Source organism: Chenopodium quinoa, unplaced genomic scaffold (assembly GCF_001683475.1).
Source record: "Chenopodium quinoa cultivar QQ74 unplaced genomic scaffold, ASM168347v1, whole genome shotgun sequence".
Classification (NCBI taxonomy): domain Eukaryota; kingdom Viridiplantae; phylum Streptophyta; class Magnoliopsida; order Caryophyllales; family Amaranthaceae; genus Chenopodium; species Chenopodium quinoa.
In genome coordinates this window covers 1,161,625-1,181,166 of record NW_018743444.1, presented here as the reverse complement: position 1 = coordinate 1,181,166, position 19,542 = coordinate 1,161,625, and positions in this window count along the sequence as shown.

The following is a 19,542-nucleotide window of genomic DNA, read 5'->3' as shown; positions in this document are numbered from 1 at the left end:
CCGCCAAGTCGGCTTTCCTCAAGCTTAGAAAGCGTTATCGGTGCATTTTTCTTCAAGTACAGAAAACCGCCAAGTCGGCTTTCCTCAAGCTTGGAAAGCATCATCAGTGGATTTTTCTTCAAGTATAGAAAACCACAAAATTCCCTTGTTGACTTTCCTCAAGTATGGAAGGCAGTATCGGTGAAATTCTTCAAGCATAGAATGACACCAAATTTGTTCATCGACTTTCCTCAGGCATGGAAAGTATTATCCGGTAGCTTTCTTCACGCTTAGAAAGCTACCAAACTCTTCAGTCGGCTTTCCTCAAGCATGGAAAGCATTTCAACAAACGTCATCGGGTGGATTCCTTCAAGCTTAGGAAGCTGCCAAATTCGTTTGTCACCGACACACTGGTGCCAGATACGTATTCTGTCCCGTTACTCTTTTATATGTGGAATTAACATTTTTCTGCAGGTATCGGTGTATACAGAATGATTTAGGATCGCAGAACGTCTTATCTTCGTTTTTGAAACTAACGTTTATACAAACTCAGTCAAAGTGGGGGCTTCTGTAGACACCTAAAAATGTCTCCCCAAAATCAAACTAGATGAAAAATAACCTTTCACCGCCTCTATTGGTCGGGTTTAGTATTTAATCCCGAGAGTGCTTAAAATGTCGTATTTTATTAAATTCATACCATTGAAAGGTCCATGGATTAGTCTTGATGTTTGGTAAAAGCATAGTTTTAATTTTAACCCAAGCTTATTAATTAATTTTAAGCCCAAACCTTTTTATTTTATTATTTTATTATTTATTTTTGGCCCAAACATTTTATTTATTTTTATTTTATTATTTTCTTATTTTAGCCCGAATAATAAAAGTCAGGAAAAAGCCAGAAATTATCAATCGGCACTTAAAAAGCCGAAAGAAATTAGGGTTAAAAATGAATTTAGACGAAAAAATGGACTGGAAGTGACCGTGTCACGGTACATTCTGATCGTGTCACGGGAACCCTTCCCGTCTGACGGTGGGACTTCCCGTGACACGGGAAGTCTGTCGTGACACGGGACGTTCCGTGTCCTTTCCGCGTAAACCCTTAACGCGTTTTTCATTCCGTTTTCTGAAAATTTCCCGCGTCACTCCAAAACTGTACCGTGTCACGGGAAAGTGTACCGTCTGACGGTACAGTCTGACCGTGTTACGGTACTGTCTGACCGTGTCACGGGATACTTTTTTAGGGTTTTTATCATTTTAGGGTTCCGTGTGCTCCCTCAGCACATTTCCCTATAAATACCCCCTCATTTCTGATGTGCGGGGTAATCAGAATTTTATTATTCTTATTTTCTCTCTTCTATGCTATTAATCTAAACACTAGCCTACACTTTTCACTTCAGAATTCCTTCTTCAAGCACTCAAAAGAGTCCATATTTTACTCGAGGTTCTGTCCTTAAGCCAAGGCGTGAAAGGTAATCGTTTGAGGGTTTGGCCCCAAAATTAACCATATTTTATTTGATTTAATTTAATTGTCGTTTTATTATTTCCTTGAAGTTACTAACTCGTTTATTATTTTGTAGTTGGAAACAAACAAAATAAAAGTAAGGATCATGCTCTTTTATTATTATTTTTCTAACAATTTTATGTTGTTGGAATTGTGATTAAATGGTTTTTTTATTAATGTTTATTCTAGTATATTTTTTATGATCACCATATTTCATGTTTAAAGGGAATATGTAATTGAAATCACGCCTAATAAGATAATTTGGATAACCGGTTTAGGATCCTTTTTAATCTTTTTGTTTAATCAAGTGATCAAAATATTTTAGAATTATATGTTGCATTAATATTAAACCAATTTAGCCTAATAATAGTTTGGAGCAAATTGAATATTTTGTTTGTATGCCTTTGAGATCACAGGAATTTTTTTCAATATAAGAATCGAGTAGAGGCCAATACGGGCGAATGTGACTCCATGTCTCACTTCGTACCATCATCCCCGATCCTCCTTTCGTGGTTCCGAACCATATGGAGTTAGTAATCTCATGGATTATGAATGGGGTGTAACCTTCATGGGTCAATCGTTGTTGCCTTCGTTGTCCCTTATCGTGGTTGCCTTTTATGATCCGTGAACGGTTTACAAGTTCCTTAAAAACTTGTTGGCGGCTCCCTACTTTATTTGTCCCTAATCGTTGTCCCTAATCGTAATGTCAATTCCCACTTCCTATGAGTGCTAAGCATATTCACAACATGCTTTTAACGTAGGCGCACTTCAAACGACGCCTACACAAATTTGCCTTGAATGGAACAAAAATCTTTTTAAAGTTTTTTCCAAAATAGAGAGCGAGGAAATTCATATACAATTGTGCATGATATATATGAATCTGAATCCCACCTAACATGATAGGATACCCTCCCCCAAGCTTGAATGAGACAACATACTCAAACACAAATCAAATAATCTACGGGAGAGGAAAACAAAGAGATCAATCCAACAATACAACCACATGTCCAACGACGCATCAACTTTTAGAGAAACAGTAAGGAAAGATATGTTAATACCCGCAAATGACCCAATTAACCTTTCAAAAACACTTTCCTTTAGAATTGAATCTTGCTTTTCATATGCTAGCAAAATAGGAGTAAATCTTCCTTGACTCTTGATTCAAACCAATGCACCAAAGTATATCATCAAGTCATGTACCTAGCAAAAGGCACACAAACATTTCCATGAGAAAAATCTATTCTAAAAAGAAAAAAAATGAAAGCAATAAAACACGGGTTACTTCCTGAGAAAGGCTTGCTTAAGGTCCAAGCTTGACCGCTATAGAAAATAATATTGCAACGAACGCAAGAGCTTCTCAAATGCACTACTACACATTCCATAAGATAGAATGTAGGCAAATGATGGAAAGAGGATGTGCAACAAGCTTAGTGCACACCCATGAGGAGAGAGATGCCAAGAAAAGGAAAAAAAAAATCAAAAGCAAATTTGAAAAAATAAGAAAAAGAAGAAGAAGAAAAATAAGGCAAACTCTCCTCAAAATATTTTTGGGTGGCAAAATCACCCTTTTCCTAAAAAAAAGACGAATGAGGGACATGTAAATCATCATAGACAAAAGGGTCCCCAATAGGCTTATTAACAAAAGAAGGGAGAGAAATAGGAGTGTAAGGGATATGATCAAATCTCCTTGAAAAGGGGACATGAGAAAAGGGAATAGGGGCTATGGTCTCACAAATGAACTCTTCCTCACCACCATGTCTCAAATCACCAAAAAGAGCATGGAAATCAATCATAAAATCCTCAAAAGAAGAACACTCATGATCTCAATCTTCCTTAAACATCCAACTTCCAAGAGGAACTACATAATCCCCTCCATCACAACTATGAACAACAACTCCCTCAACACCTTAAAAGCCCAAGGTCTCAAAACCATGCATAAATGGATGCAAATTCAGTTCAAACTCATCTCTCTCCCATGAAGCATCCTTGATGAACTTATTCAAAAGGTTATGGGTTTTCTTTTGACTCCCAAAGAACTTAATGGACACAACCTCAAACGAGTCTAGATACTCATGGATAGAAGAATAACAATCATGAATTAGAGACTCATCAAGATGGAAAGGAGGGTTGGGGTTTTTGAAATTAACACTATCTTCACTCTCAACACCTTCACCAACACGCAAATGCTTACCAATATATAGGATCCTCACCCTCTCTTGGTTGTTCAAAATGATCATCATCATCCTCAATACACACATTAGATTTGAAATTTTCACAGACAAGCATCAAAGATGACAATTGGCTATTAAGCTCGCCACATCTCCTTCTTCTCTCCTCAAGACACTCTTCACCCTATTTCCTCATCTCCAATTGACTTCTCATAAAGTTAAGAATCAATTCCTTACTAGGCCCAAGCTCATTAATAAGCTCAATATGCCTTATTTGAGTTTCAAAAATAGCAACAAGAGATTTAAAAGGTGTAGAAGGTTGAGGCTCAATAAAAGAAGAAGAAGTACAACCAAGATTGGAAGGATCAACATTAAGATCATGATCATATTCATCACATTAGGGAGTTGGGGCACAATCAAGAATATGAGATTCATTATTAAGGGAACGAAGCACATAAAAAGAATGCATGGTAAATAATGGAGAAAATTAAAACACACCATTAGCATCAACTTGAGCAGGCACCTCATCATCATGAACAAAAGGGGAAATAGAATTGAAAGCATTTGTTCTAGGATCACTAATGGGATCATGTAACAAACCATGTGAATTCATGATAAAATTAAAATAATCAAGACATTGCACATCAACATTAGAAACATGATTGCCCCTATTGTAGACATCCCTAGCAAACCAAACATAAAAATCCCAAGCATCATCAATTGAAAATGCTCTAAATTCACCATTGTGCATGCATTCAACTTCATTCCTAGTGAGCTCATTCAAAAAAAAAAATAACAAACCTCTTAAGCCTCCCAAATACTACAATAATTATAGTCTAAAAATCCCTCAAGTCTATTGATATATTCAGAAAAAGGCTCATTATCATATTAAGGAAATGAGAGACATGACATCTTTTTTACAAAGCAAACAAATCAAAAAAAAGAAAAGTATATACAAAGACCTAGACTCAAGCAATAAAAAACACTCAAACATAGACACCGTTCCCCGGCAACGACACCATTTTGAAGAGGGGAAAAACTAAATTGTTGACTAATCCTCCCTAAGTCAAACTAAATTTATAAATACTTAACAAACCTAAATAGAAGTATAGAGGTAAGTTAAGGGTCGAATCACTAGGAATGATTATGTTCAAGTGCTCTCAATCAATGCCTAAGCTAGGTCGAAGTCTAAGGATAAAAGGTAAACACTAACCAACTACCAATACGAAGAACCAAACAAATGAAGCACTAGGGAATGGGGATCAACGAGTAATCATGACAATTATAGAAACTCGGGAACAACATGAAAATCAATGGTTGTGAAGACTAATGGTAAGAGCAATTAAAAGAGATCGACAAGCTATCTCCAAGAGGTCTAACTAGCGCCAACTACGAGAGACACTAACTAGGAAAGTCACTAACCAAGCTCAATCGATAATTACAATTCCTAAATCAATGTTCCGTATCATTAGAAACTACAATGCAATCTAGCATAATTCTCAAGGTCTATCAAATTCCACACATGCACAATTTCCAATAATCACTTAAATCTCAACAATCAATTAACACATTAAGCAAAATCAATCAATCATACAAGTTTTACCCAATCCCTACCAAACAACTACTCTAAAATTATCATCTAATCGATTAACAACTGAGGAAATCAAGAATCAACAATATATGAAGAACAACTACAGTAATCAAACATCAAACATCAAAATCAATCCAAACAAATAAACTTGAATATTAAACAAAGCAATAAAATGAGATAGAGTTAGAAATTCTCATTGATAATAGAGAAGATCTTCAACACAGTTGTCACCATTAAATCTTCAATCTCTCAATCAACATTGAAATTCCTCACTTTCTCTCTCTAAATCTACTCCTAAACTAACCTTAAAACTAGAGAGAGAAGCTCTCAACTAAGCTAATATTTTGATCAAAAGATTATCTCTAATTGCTTTCAATTCCTCCCAATAATATGGTTAAAAATAGATATATATAGGAGGCGCAAAGTGAAAATGTGCCAAAACAGGGACCCTGAGCGGTGCGCTCGCGCCCGCGCTTCTCTAGGTTCCTTTAGTTCTTCTCGAGGCTTCGTGCGTTTGCTAATAGCTTTGAATAAGCGCACCAAATGATGATGATGGACACCTAGGTGGAAGATCCAAAAGCACTTGACAGTGGGTTCAACACCACTCCTTTATAAGAGTGCGACTTGAGAGCGCAAGAGCTAGAACTTTGAGAATCCACTTCCTTGCATCTTGAGCTTTTCTATTGCCATGAGCTTCCTCTAAAAGCATCTTCCACCTTAGTAAACCACCAATATCAAGACCCGGTCCTTTTACAATATGTTCAACCACGAAAAGAGAGAAAATAAAGGAGAAAAGACTAGAAAAACCATATAAATGCACAAAACAACAAAATAAGAGATAAAAGGAAAAACAAAGAGCAAATGCATAAACCTAAGAATTTATTAAGAAGGAAAGTGACAAGGGAATAATCACATCTTCAAATTTTCAATCCCTAAATCAAATACAATTTATAAAACCAAAGGGTCAAACCGCAGGGAGAAGTTAAACACCGTAATCACTACTAATCAATTATGCTATCTCAGAACAAATAGTGGGATTATCTAAGAGATTAAACTAAGAGAAAATTAAATTAAAGACAATATAAAGAAAACATCAAGGGGAATGGGTAATGAAAATTGATGTAAGCTTTACTTGAACATGCAATAGCATAGAAACATATCGATAATGACCTAAACTTGCATGAATATCGATATACAAAAGTCCAATATAGCCACCTTCCGGAGTTAATTGGCTTCTCCTAACATAGCCTCTATGCTTCCACATTAGATACATATATTGGGAGGTAAAATCAATTAACAATCGATAGAAATGAACTTAGCTGAATCAACTTCCGTTTAATGTAGCAAAGATTCACCTTTAATCAACTAACAACGTGCACTTTGCAAGAGGATCAAAGAACAATCAAGCATGTAAAGGCTTTAATCACAATCAACTTAAATCCCAACACTATAAGCATGAACAAACTCCAACTACATTATCCCTATACCCTTGGCTAAGCAACTACTCACTATCCATGGCAATCATCAAGTCAATCATGATATTAACAAGCAATAGCATGATTAATGAGTAATTAAAAAAAACAAAAGCAATTTAATACAAAATCAAATAGCAAAGTACAAAGAAAAGAGTAAGGAAATGCTCATTAATTGAAGTTGAAGTTCCACAAAGAGGTTAATTAAGCTTCTTCTTCAAATTCCAAGCTCAACAATGGAGTAATCCACACATTCTCGCTCTAAAATGCCAAAACTAATGGTGTTTCTCTCTCAAGATTAACCTAGAAATCCAAAAATTAAAACTAAGCTAATCTAATTACCCCTTCTAAAAGAGAGTACGGGCTATATATATGTGCTTTTAAAGAGAAAGAAACTTGAGCAACATGGCGGAGAAAAATCTAAAACCCAGCGGTAAGCGCCCGTACACAAATTCCGCGCGCTCGTGTAAGTGTAATATGCGCCCTCTCTGAATCTTGCGTGCCCGCAACTTTGTGGGTACGGAGAAAATAAGCCCTTAAATGCAAGTTCGCACTACAAGGCTATGCGCCTGCGCAGTAGGTCGCGCGCCCGTGTAATAGGTCGCGCGACCGCAGAGAGGTCACGCAGCAGCCGCGCAAACTCCCTGGTTTGGTTCTGTTTCTTGAGCTTGGCTGCGCGAGTTCTGACAGGGCTGCGCGCCCGCGCGGTGGCCGCGTTGTAGTCGCACAAAATAACCTGCTTGGCTCCTTGAATTCCTCCTTATGCACGCCATCTCACCATTATGCGCGCCCGCACACTATCAAAGCGCGACCTCTCTAGCTTGCGCGCGGCATTGAATACTTTGTTCAAAGCTTCCTTCTTTCAGCACCATGGTTCCTACAAAACAAAAACAAGAAAGCTAAACTAGAAAATATACAAAGGAGTTCAAAATAGGAAAGAAAATGGACAAAAGAAAAGAGAACTAAAGATAATAAAAAGGGGTACAAAAGAAAAGAGAACTAAAGAAAATACACAAGTATGCAAAAAAATTGTTAGAATGAACTATTAATCGTGGCATCAATGCCACTCATCATGAAGCTATGAAAAGAAGGTAAAAACAAGCTAAATACTCATCAAATGGGTGTCATTTATGACACCCATCAATTACTTAGATAAACATCATACATTAGATTCTTGTAATATCATATAATGAATAAGAACATTACATACTACTACAAATATGTCTCAAAACATCGTTTCTATAAGAAGGAATATAAGGTTACTTGATCAGTTATATAGGGTTACTCGGTCAGTGTTATAGACTTATAGGGGTTACTCAGCCAGTATTGCAGGGGTAACTTGGTCAATATTACAGGAGTTACTTTGTTCTTTTATAAGTGGTCACACGGTGTGGCCATCCACACAATAAAAGACATGTTGTTTTGGTGCACAATCTCAACCTACTCACATTGCATTTAATGCTTGTAGTGCACAATCTCAACTTATTATTATATTCTTACATGAAAAAATATAACATTATATGTACCATGAAAATGAAACGTTATATTAAAATTTACAAATATTATAATCCTAGACAATTATTAAAAATTGAATCATTAAAATGATTAGAATTCAATCTCAACCACTTACCCACATAGAATAGCACAAAATTAAAATAAATCTATCACAATATCCATGCATAAAGATATATTAACAAATATCCTAACAATAGGGGGATTCGAACATCGTAGAATTATCTACTCTCTTTGTGTTAAATGCTTGTATTATACAATCTTATTATATTTTCTTTAATTTAAAAAAAACAATAAAAATTATATCTTGAATAAATGTAGATAATCTGATTTTGTGGGAGTTCGAATAAATCTATCACAATAGCCATGCATAAATGCTTGTACTATACAATCTTACCATGTTTTAATAATTATTTTTGTAATGAAAAAAATTACAATCTGAATAGGCATGATTAGAGGATTGAAATGGAGAAGAACAAAGATTTTTTTTTTAAAAAAAACAAAACTAAAATTTTTGAATAGGCATGATTAGGGGATTGGGGATTTGGGATGGAAGTGATGTGTGATGGATTTTCTTACAAAAATTATTTTCTTTGAAAGAGATGTAAAAAAATTATTTTAAAACGGGCAGGATGAGGGACAAGTGTCCTTCCAACTTCCCGTTTTACAATAATAGTATTGATTTTTTTTTTTTTTGGGTTTTAAGATATAAAAATAGTTTAGTAATAATCCTTAACGTGTATTTAGAACAAACTAGATTAGTTAATATGTAAATTCGGCCATAAGAGATGTATTGAATTTCATTTTTTTCAAAAAACAAATAAAGAAAACCCTCACAGATGTTTTCAATCCCCTAAAACTTTTGTCCAATTTCATTTGTGTATGTTCACCTCTGATTTAATTTCTGTTTTAATTATTTTTTTCGCTTTAAATTTTTTTTTTCTTAAATAGACATGTTTAAGGGTTGGGCTGGAAGAATGGTGGTTTTTTTTTTTTTTTTTTTTTTTTTTGCAATAAAAAAATTATGTTAAAACATGAAAATTAAGAGGAGGACAAATGTCCCTCCAATTTCTTGATTTAAAATAATTCTTGTAGTATTGACAGCATTGATAAGTATAGACGTATTAGTGCATGTATTTAGTTTAAGATCATTGTACGTTGTACATGAAGAGGTACCTATTTCATTAATTGGCTTTAGATTATTAAAAGATTGAATGGTTTTGATAAACTAATAGGTGCCTCTTCGTGCATTGCATAAGGTTTAATTCCTCTTCACGCCTCTTCGTGCATTCCCTTTATAAATATATCTCACTTAGATAATTTTACATCTCAACTCTCAATCATTTCTATTTGTCATTCTTCAAATATTTATCGTCAAATAAAAATGTCATCCCAATCCTCATCGCTATCAGCATCATCAAACTCACCGTCAAATACTCCTTCAAATTCTTTATCACCCTCGATTGAATTCACTATTTCTGAAGATCATGTTGTACATCTTGTACAATACATTGTTTCTAATGAACATGATACAACCAAATTTAATCTCAGAGAAATGGACACACCACTTGGAAATTTTTTACGTGGATTGTTGTTGTATATGTAGGATAGGATTGAAGGCTTGTTAATCCTGAGTCAAATTGATTTTCTTGTTTTGGGTTCTTTTTTTTTACAGGCTCCGAAAATAATTACTAGATAGGGATTTAAAATAAAAAAATTTCGATTGTTGGAATTCTATATCTGTAGAGGAGAATATCTGTCCAAGGCCTAGTCCCCAAAACATTCACTAGGAAATGTTTGACACAATTATTCCTAAGGCGCAAGTAACTTGTCAGATTTGCAGAGTTCAACATGAGATGCACACTCTATTCGCACGTTAAGGAGAAAACATCATTGCTTTGTGCTATCATATATCCTGCCTTTCTGCACATTATTTAGATTAAATAATAATGTGGACATCATGTATTAAGTTATCATGTATCAATTAATAATGTGAATCTATTAGACGATGTGTTTTGTTTAGGGTAAAAAATACCCCAAGTACGTGGTACAATCCCATGATGACATGTGGCCTAATAAATGGGCAACACGTGTCCCCATAGGAAGATGATACGTACTAAGAATAAGAGAGCACCTGAGACCAAATATTTCATAAAGGCCTCCTTACATTAGGAGGCCTAAAATCACTAGAATGCCGCAAAAATGGCACCCCGAGAAGACACATGTCCTTCACTGATTGCGCAGCCTATCAATGGCACTAAATTCTAGGTCACTTACCCTCAAGGGCACAATGGGAGTGGTGGATTGTGACATAACATTTAATAGAGCACTAAAAGCTCCAGCTTTTCTCTATTGGAGATTCGTGCTTTTGCAGGTGTCCGAGTCCCATTGCTAGTAAGAGCGTGACCAGTATCCCGAGGGATTCCAAAAAACCCCGAAACATTTGGCGCCATCTGTGGGATACTCATCCTTTGTGGCAATGGATGGTCAGACACTAGGTGTCGGCCCTCGCCCCGGCGAGGACGGCATTGTTGAGAATATAATCACAACAATTCATTCTAACGACCCTCTGACTGATTCATTCCTTGAGGCAGAGGATCGTCTAGTTACTGCTAGTTCGCTCTTGCTCACTTTGAACAAGCTTTGAAAGAAGATAGAGGATAAGCGATCGTAATCTTCTAGGCAGCAACCAAAGAGAGAAGGAGAGGGCCAACAAAAGAAAGCCTAGAGCAAAGCGACCAATGCCGAAGATGTTGGGAATACCCCATATTGGCGGCATGAGCGTGCGTCTAGAGTGACAAGGGGAGATATAGGTCGACCCCGTGACAAAATGCAGTCGTCTGGGGGGCAGGCCAGACGGCCTCGTATAGAGATTACTAAGCCGTATCAGCGTTGGAAGGATGCTAGGGATTACTTTTGGCACAAACAACGTGAACGAATAGCTTATTCAGACACGACCTCTACACTGTCAATGCCGGATGATTTCTCAAACCATACCTCCTCCAAGCGTACTACCACGACAAGGAATAGCGGAAGCCAAGCTCATCGAACTCAAACTCCAGCTCCAATTGCTGTAGTGCAACCGTTTCAATATTAGCCTCCCTAGAATTTTAATACATTTTCATCGATTAACTTTGCTGTCTTTGAACAGTATGGTCAGCTATTCGACCAGGCTGTTTACCTGGCGGGACCTGTTGCTCAGTCGTAACCCGTTGAATGGCAGATGCGCATGTTAAACCTAGAATACAAGCTGCCTCCGTTTTCTCAAGAGATCCTTAACACTTCTCATCCTGCAAATGTGAAAAGTGTACTTATGAGTGCCTATGACGGTACGGGCAACCCGGAAGTGAATGTCACTTCGTATCGAAATCTTATGTATTTGCAATGTATGGATGATGCCACTTGGTGCAGGTGCTTCCCGACCACCCTGAAGGGTGTGGCGCAAGACTGGTTCAGCAGTGTGCCTGCCGGATGCATCAAATGCTTTACTACTTTAAGAATGCTATTTGTTGGGATTTTTTTTTACAACATCTCGCTAAGGAAGACTAATCTTAATTTGGCTACGATTGTTCAGGGTATAAATGAAGGTTTACATTCGTACTTCTTGAGATTTAATTAAGAAAATGCCAAATTCATAATCTACCGGATGAAATGGCCTATTTGGAATTTCTTCGGGTATTAAGGCATAATGATTTCAAATTTGACTTGGTCTGCGAAAAGGTTTGGACATACGCAGGTGTTCTGCGGGAAGCCGAAGCCTATGTTGAGGCGGTAGACTTCTGTTCACTTACTAAAGCTGAAGTACCGGCCCACAGGGGCTGAGAAGAAACAATCTTCTCAGTAAGACTCGGTTGGGAAAAAGAAAGAGGGAAAGAACAAAAGAAAGGAAGTCTGGGAATCTGATGACTCAGAAACAAAGTCAACGAAGCCGAAGACGTATGAACCGCAGTATGAGTTTAACAAGGATTCTTATTCAAATTTGATGAAGTTCAAAGATAATTTTGAATTTGAGAAGCCCACGCCGATTAGAAGCTTGATCCAGTAGAAAAACAAAAACAAGGGTTGACATTATCACAAGGATGTGGGGCATGATACAAACGAGTGCGACAATTTGAAGTGGTTGCTAGACAAGCTGGCCAAGAAAGGCATGCTAAATTCGTACGTGATGAAGTCCAAGTTCATATACACTCGGAAAGACAATAAGTCTGAGAAGAAAAAGCAAAATGAGAAGGAAAAAGATGGAAACAGCACGGACTCTTGTTTTGTGGCTGTTATATAAGGCGGCTTTGTCGTAGGCGGCCCAACCATGAGAGGAATTAAGCAAGATGCAACATTATCAGCCTCGCCTATCTGAAAAATTTAAGGTTCCCGAAGGATGCTCTGAAGGATGTCCCTCACCCTTTGGTTGGGTTTGGAGGAATAGTTATCCACCTGGCTAGTTCGGCTGGGGAAAAAAGGGGCAGGATGGTTGTTCGCTTCCTATTGGTCAAAAAGTTAACAGGTTACAACGTCATACTCGGCTGCCCCATTCTAACCACAACCAAGGCAGTCATTGTGGCGCACCTTATGTTGATGAAATTTGAAAGATTGGATAGGCAGATTGGCTCGATCCAATGAAGTCAGAAAATGGAAAAAGAATCTAATCAATTAGCTGTGAAGCCGACCATCCGTGGTCAAGAAAAGTCGTCCGAATCAAACTTAGATGAAGGGTAACTTAAAGCATACCAGGTCGGCCAATAGAGAAAGCCAGTTGTAGACACCTAAAAATGTCTCCCCAAAACCAAACCCGATGATGAACAAACTTTCACTCCGTTATTGGTCGGGCTGAGTATTTAATCTTTGGAATGATTAAATCCATATTTCCATTTCATAAAACAACCTGATTCCTATAACATTTCCCAAACCATAACTTATTTTCCTCTTTTCGTGTCTTTAAACCCAAAATAATTCATTTCGTGTCCTTTAAAATCATTCATTTCGTGTCCTTTTTATAAAAACGTTTACTCAAATTTATTTTTGTCCGTAATTTGGGTCCAATAATTAAATAGTTGGATGGGGCTTGAAAAAATCTTTCCGATGATATATTATAAGCCCAAATCCGAGTTATAACGAGGAAGTTATGACCAAAATACTAAACTGAGCCCTAACCGAACCTAAGCCCATCTTACCTACGACCCAATGATCATGTAGAGGGTCCAAAAGATTTAATCTTATACCTAAACCAATTACCATTAATTAGAAACTTCTATAAGTTTCTAAAATATCTTAATTATCCTTTTTGAAAAGATAAGATTAAAGAGTTTGAAATTGAATAAAACTTTTATTTTTGAAAATCCCATTTCTATCCGAATTGAAAGACATTCAAAGATAGTCAGATATGATTTTTGTGACTCATATTTTTATCCAAATTTTATATGGTTGGATATCCCTTGAAATTATCTTTCCAATGATATATTATAATATCAATTCCGAGGTATAACGGAAAAGATATGAATTATATATCAAACTCTATCCAAAACTGACACCGTCTTACTATTTCGGCCATATCTTTTATTCTAAAACTAATTGGGTTAGAAAATATACTTCAAGAGATTTAAAATATATCTTATTTATCTTATTCCAATATTTGGATCAAAAGAAATGATAAAAACAAAAATCGCAAAAACTGAAGTCTATCGAGTTTTATTCAGATTTAATTCGGATCTTATCTTGATTCTTCGACCCTTCTTTTTTCTCTATAAATAAAGGTAATATCTACCCTTTTTAAATCATCAACAAGATTGATCATAAAATAATTATCTTCTTCCTCTTTAGCCTAAACAATAGCCACCTTATTCTTCCATCATTTCTTCCTTAAGCACTGCAAGGAGTCCACACAATACCAAAAGTTCTATACTTAAACCAAGGCGTGAAAGGTGTAATTAATTGAGGATTTGTACCAAATCAACTCTACTCTATATTTAATTTATCTTCCACTTGATTTATATTTTTATTGAAGTTACTAACAATTTATTCATGATGTAGCAATTCAAGGAAACGCGGAAGGTGTGTAATTAATCACTTAATCACTCTTATTTTTATTCTTGTTGCTAGTATCATGATTAGGTTAATTAATATTTGATTTGACTAACGATATTAATGTTAAATTGCTTCCAACATTGATGTTTATTCTATTGTTATTTATGATCACTATATTGCATGATAAAGGGAATATGTAATTGAAACACGCCTAATAAGATAATTTGAAAACTGCTTTAGGTTCTTTTTAATCTTGTTATTAATTGAAGTGATCACTAATAAATAGAATTTTATGTTATATTAATATTCAACCAATTTATCCTAATAATATATTGGAGCAAATTGAATCTTTTTTTGCATGTTTAGGCGTCGTTTGAAGTGCGCCTACGTTAAAGCATGTTGAGAATATGCTTGGCACTCATAGGAAGTGGGAAACGACATTACGATTAGGGACAAAGCAAAGTAGGGAGCCGTCAACAAGTTTTTAGGGAACTTGTAAACATTTAAGGCAACCACAAATAAGAGACAATGAAGGCAACAACAATTAACCCGTGAAGGTTACACCCCATTCATAATCCATGAAATTACTAACTCCATATAGTTCAGAACCATGAAAGGAGGATCGGGGATGATGGTACAAAGTGAGTCATGGAGTCACATTCGCCCGTATTGGCCTCTACTCGATTCTTATAATGAAAAGTGATTCCTGCGATATCAAAGGCATACAAACAAAGATTCAACTTGCTTCAAACAATTATTAAGCTAATTGGTTTAATTTTAATGCAAAACATAATTCTAAAATATTTGTGATCACTTGAATTAATAACAAGATTAAAAAGAAACCTAAACCGGTTGTACAAATTCTCTTATTAGGCGTGATTTTCAATTACATATTTTCTTTAAACATGCAATATGGTGATCATAAAAATATAGTAGAATAAACAATAATATTGGAAGTAATTTAACAATGATAACGTTAGTCAAATCAAATATAAATAATAACCCTAATCATTATACTAGCAACAAGAATAAAAATAAGAGTAATTAAGTGATTATTTACTCACTTTCCGTGTTTCCTTGAATTGCTACATCATGAATAAACTGTTAGTAACTTCAATAATAAATAAAAATCAAATTGAAACAATTAAATTAAATAAAAATTGGAGTTGATTTAGTCCAAACCCTTAGTTAATTATACCTTTCATGCCTTGGTTTAAGTATAGAACTTTGGGTATAGTGTGGACTCCTTGGAGTGCTTAGGGGAAGTATTTTTAGAGAATAAGGTGGCTAAGATTTAGGCTAAAGAGGGAGAATAGAATTATTTGACGATCAAGCTTGTTGATGATTGAAAAAGGGGAGATATGACCTCTATTTATAAAGAAAAAAGAGGGTCGAAGAATCAAGAAAAGATAAGATTTCGAATCGGAATAATACTCTTGCGATAGACAACAGTTTTTGCGGTTTTTTTTTATCAAATCTTTTGATCCAGAAATCAGAATAAGATAAATAATATGTTTGATGAAAGCTGTTGAAATATAATTTCTAACACAATTAGAACCAGATTAAAATAATTTGTAGAATAAAAGATATTGCCGAAATAGTGGGACGGTGTCAGTTTTTGATAGAGTTTGATATTTCATTCATATATTTTCCGCTATATCTCGGAATTGATATTATAATATATCATTGGAAAGATAATTTGAAGAACTACTTAACCATCTAAGATTTGGATAAAAAATATGAGGCACAAAATAATATCTAACTATCTTTGAACGTCTTTCAATTTGGATAGAATTAGGACTTTCAAAAATAAAAGTTTTATTCAATCTCAAACTCTTTAATTTTATCTTTTTAAAAATAATAATTAAGATCTTTTAGAAACTTATAGAATCTTATAATTAATCCTAATAGGTTTAGGAATAGGATTAAATCCTTTGGACCCTCCACATGATAATTGGGTCGTAGGTAAGGTGGGCCTAGGTTCGGTTTGGGCTCAGTTTAGTATTTTGATCATAATTTATTCGTTATAACTTGGATTTGGGCTTATAATATATCATTGGAAAGCTCTTTTAAAGCTTAATCCAACTATTAAATCATTGGACCCAGATTATGGAAAAAAAAATAAACTGAAAAAAAGTTTTTATAAAAAGGACACGAAATAAATTATTTTAAACGACACGAAATGAATTATTTTGGGTTTAAAGGCACGAAAAGAGGAAAATAAGTTATGGTTTGGGAAAATGGGCTAGTAATTGGGTTGGTTTATGAAATGTATTGTATTAAATATGGATTTAAGCACTACAAGATTAAATACTCAACCCAACCAATAATGGCGTTGAAAGGTTGTTCATCATCGGGTTTGGTTTTGGGGAGACATTTTTAGGTGTCTACAGCATGCCTTTGAGATCGCAGGAATACTTTTCACTATAAGAATCGAGTAAAGGTCAACACGGGCGAATGTGACTCCATGACTCACTTCGTACCATCATCCCCGATCCTCCATTCGTGGTTCCAAACTATATGGAGTTAGTAATCTCATGTATTATGAATGGGGTGTAACCTTCATGGGTCAATAGTTGTTGCCTTTCGTTGTCCCTTTATTCGTGGTTGCCTTTTATGATCCATGAAAGGTTTACAAGTTCCTTAAAAACTTGTTGGCGACTCCCTACTTTCCTTTTTCCTAATCGTATTTGTGAATTCCCACTTCCTAAAAGTGCCAAGCATATTCACAACATGCTTTAACGTAGGCGCACTTCGAACGACGCCTACAATTTGGCGACTCCAATCGGGAGGATTCTTGGTTATTTATCGATTTGAGTGATCGGTGTTTAATTAAGATGAGTGGATGAGATTTGAAAGACTCTTGAATAGTATTCCAGTGATTTATTTGGCATTTTTGCACAAGCATAGACGTTTTAACGTTGCTATTAAGTCGTCCCGTAGGAAAAGTTGGATAACATGGTCGTGAACCAAGGAATTAAAGGCTCCAGTAAGATTTCCTGACTGTCGCGCCACGGCAAAACCTTCCATGTCACGGCGCAGGGAACCGTCACACACTGTTCAGCACCGTGACACGGAACATTCTTTCGTGTCACGGCAGTCTAGATATCCTTCCAGTGGCTTTATTTCTCTTCTCACTTTCAGCTTTCTTCGATTTTTCTAAAAAATATTCTACGTTCTACATACGTCTTATCCCCGGGGGATTTAAGCTCTATGAACCAAAAACGTTCATCGCAATAAGGGTTCATCCAAGATTTTAAATCCACCCAAACCATGGAGTCGAGTTCAATTTCATCACAAACTCGCGGAGCCGCCCGTTGGCATACACCCTTAAGGGAGGCTGCCTTGCTAACACGTCTAAACTCTTAACCATGGTGCCCTTTTGACACCAAATAAAACCTGACCATAGTGGAACATGGAACTGGACCTTAGATTGCGAACTATTCCTTGCATCATTGTTCCTACGTGTTCTATGTGTGTATATTTGGTCGTTTTGATCATAATCTTAACGATCTTTCTTTTTCCATGAAGGATTATTTCATGACTAACAATTGCCAATGGACCGTACTCACTTAGTAATTAGCACAAACTCAAAAAAAAAAAAAAAAAAAAAAAAAAAAAAAAAAAAAAAAACTGGTAAAATCACATAAACACCTGGAACTGATTACCGTGACACAGCAAAAAAACCGTGTCACGGCAATCAGTACCATGACACGGCGACCTGTATCGCGCCACGTTGCAACTTTAACGTGTCACGACAGTTGCGCCGCGACACGGTGCCCAAGTTTAAGTCCAGTCAGCCCCTATTTTGGTCTTCCGTGCTAATTTGGTCTGTGTGTCTTTCATTTTGGTTATTGTTCACATGTCTAGCCATACAATAATACCACGAGTCTTATAACATCACTTAATCACTCACGAGTCAAGTATATTCCACACCCTTTCCTTATGTTCCGACTCGAGTCGTGCACCATGTCTTTTATGATCATATACTAGGTTCATGCACCCTTTTTTTCGTCATTATAAAAAAAAATGAGTGGAGTTTTTCTCACCTGTTTTAAAATATCTATTTTTTCCCTTCCCTTGCTATGTTAAGCAATGATTCAAACAATTAAACGAATATTTTTATTTCGCAGTACTTTGTTAAGTAGCAGGGGTAGGTTAATACGGTTTGAGTCATTACCGCAACAATCTCTTAAATCCAAGAGGCGTTCAAAGAGAACTTCGCCATCTCCACATTACTTATCACCTTTCAATGGCCACTAAGGAAGCATTGAGAATATTAACAAATCCATTGAGGCACTGTCTTCCATGATGCAAACCCTTACCACTAGAGTCACTACCATGGAACAAAACAATGTCACTATTTTTACCCTTAACAAATTGAAGGAACAAATGAGTAAGATTTCACAGGATTTCACTTATGTGGAACAGCCTCCCACTCCTTTGGATGTGAAAGACAGGCTAATGTTCTCCACAGCTGATATTCTAAAGTTCAAGTCTACTGACAATCCAATATTCCATTTAAAGGCATTCTCTGCAACCATGGCTCTTAAGGGATTGGACGTTACACTCTTCCATACGGTGTTCCTTCTCTCCTTAGAACATGCTTGCCAACCATGTTTTTATTCCCTAGATGCCAAGCGTACTGCGACTTTGCAAGATGTCACCGATAGTTTCATGAATCGTGACAAGTGTAGCATTTAAACTAAAACTTCTGAACGTAAACTCTCCATTCTCAAACAAAAAAAGAATGAAGGCTTCACCGCTTATCTTAACAGGTGGAGGGAAACGACTTCACTCTTGGTAGATCCTCCCAAAGAAAGAGAGATGGTTTGCCTCTTTATTCAAAATCTAACTCACTAGTATAGGGAACATCTCAAATTTCTTCCACTGAACACTTTTGAAGCTGTATACGACATCGGCATCAATTTCGAGGATGAGCTATTAAAGGCTGCTGGTGGTAACGATAATAACACTTGGAAAAATATGGATAACGACTATCCTTATTCTTCGTCTTCTAAGCACGAAAATACTACCAACAATATAAGCCAAGTTGATCTTAATGAAGTGTTAGATCTTGATGCTCCATTGCCCAAGAAAAAAAGAACTTATACTCCTTTAGGAATGACTTATGATGCGGCCTTTGATTGCCTTTACGGTCAAGGCTTGATCACACCTATTGGGCCATTTCCAGAGCCAAAACCTGAATAAAGAATCACCAAATGGAATCCTAATGCCCATTGGAAGTACCCTCAAGGAAGAGGCCACAATACCGAGCAATGTTTGAATCTAAAGGACGCCATT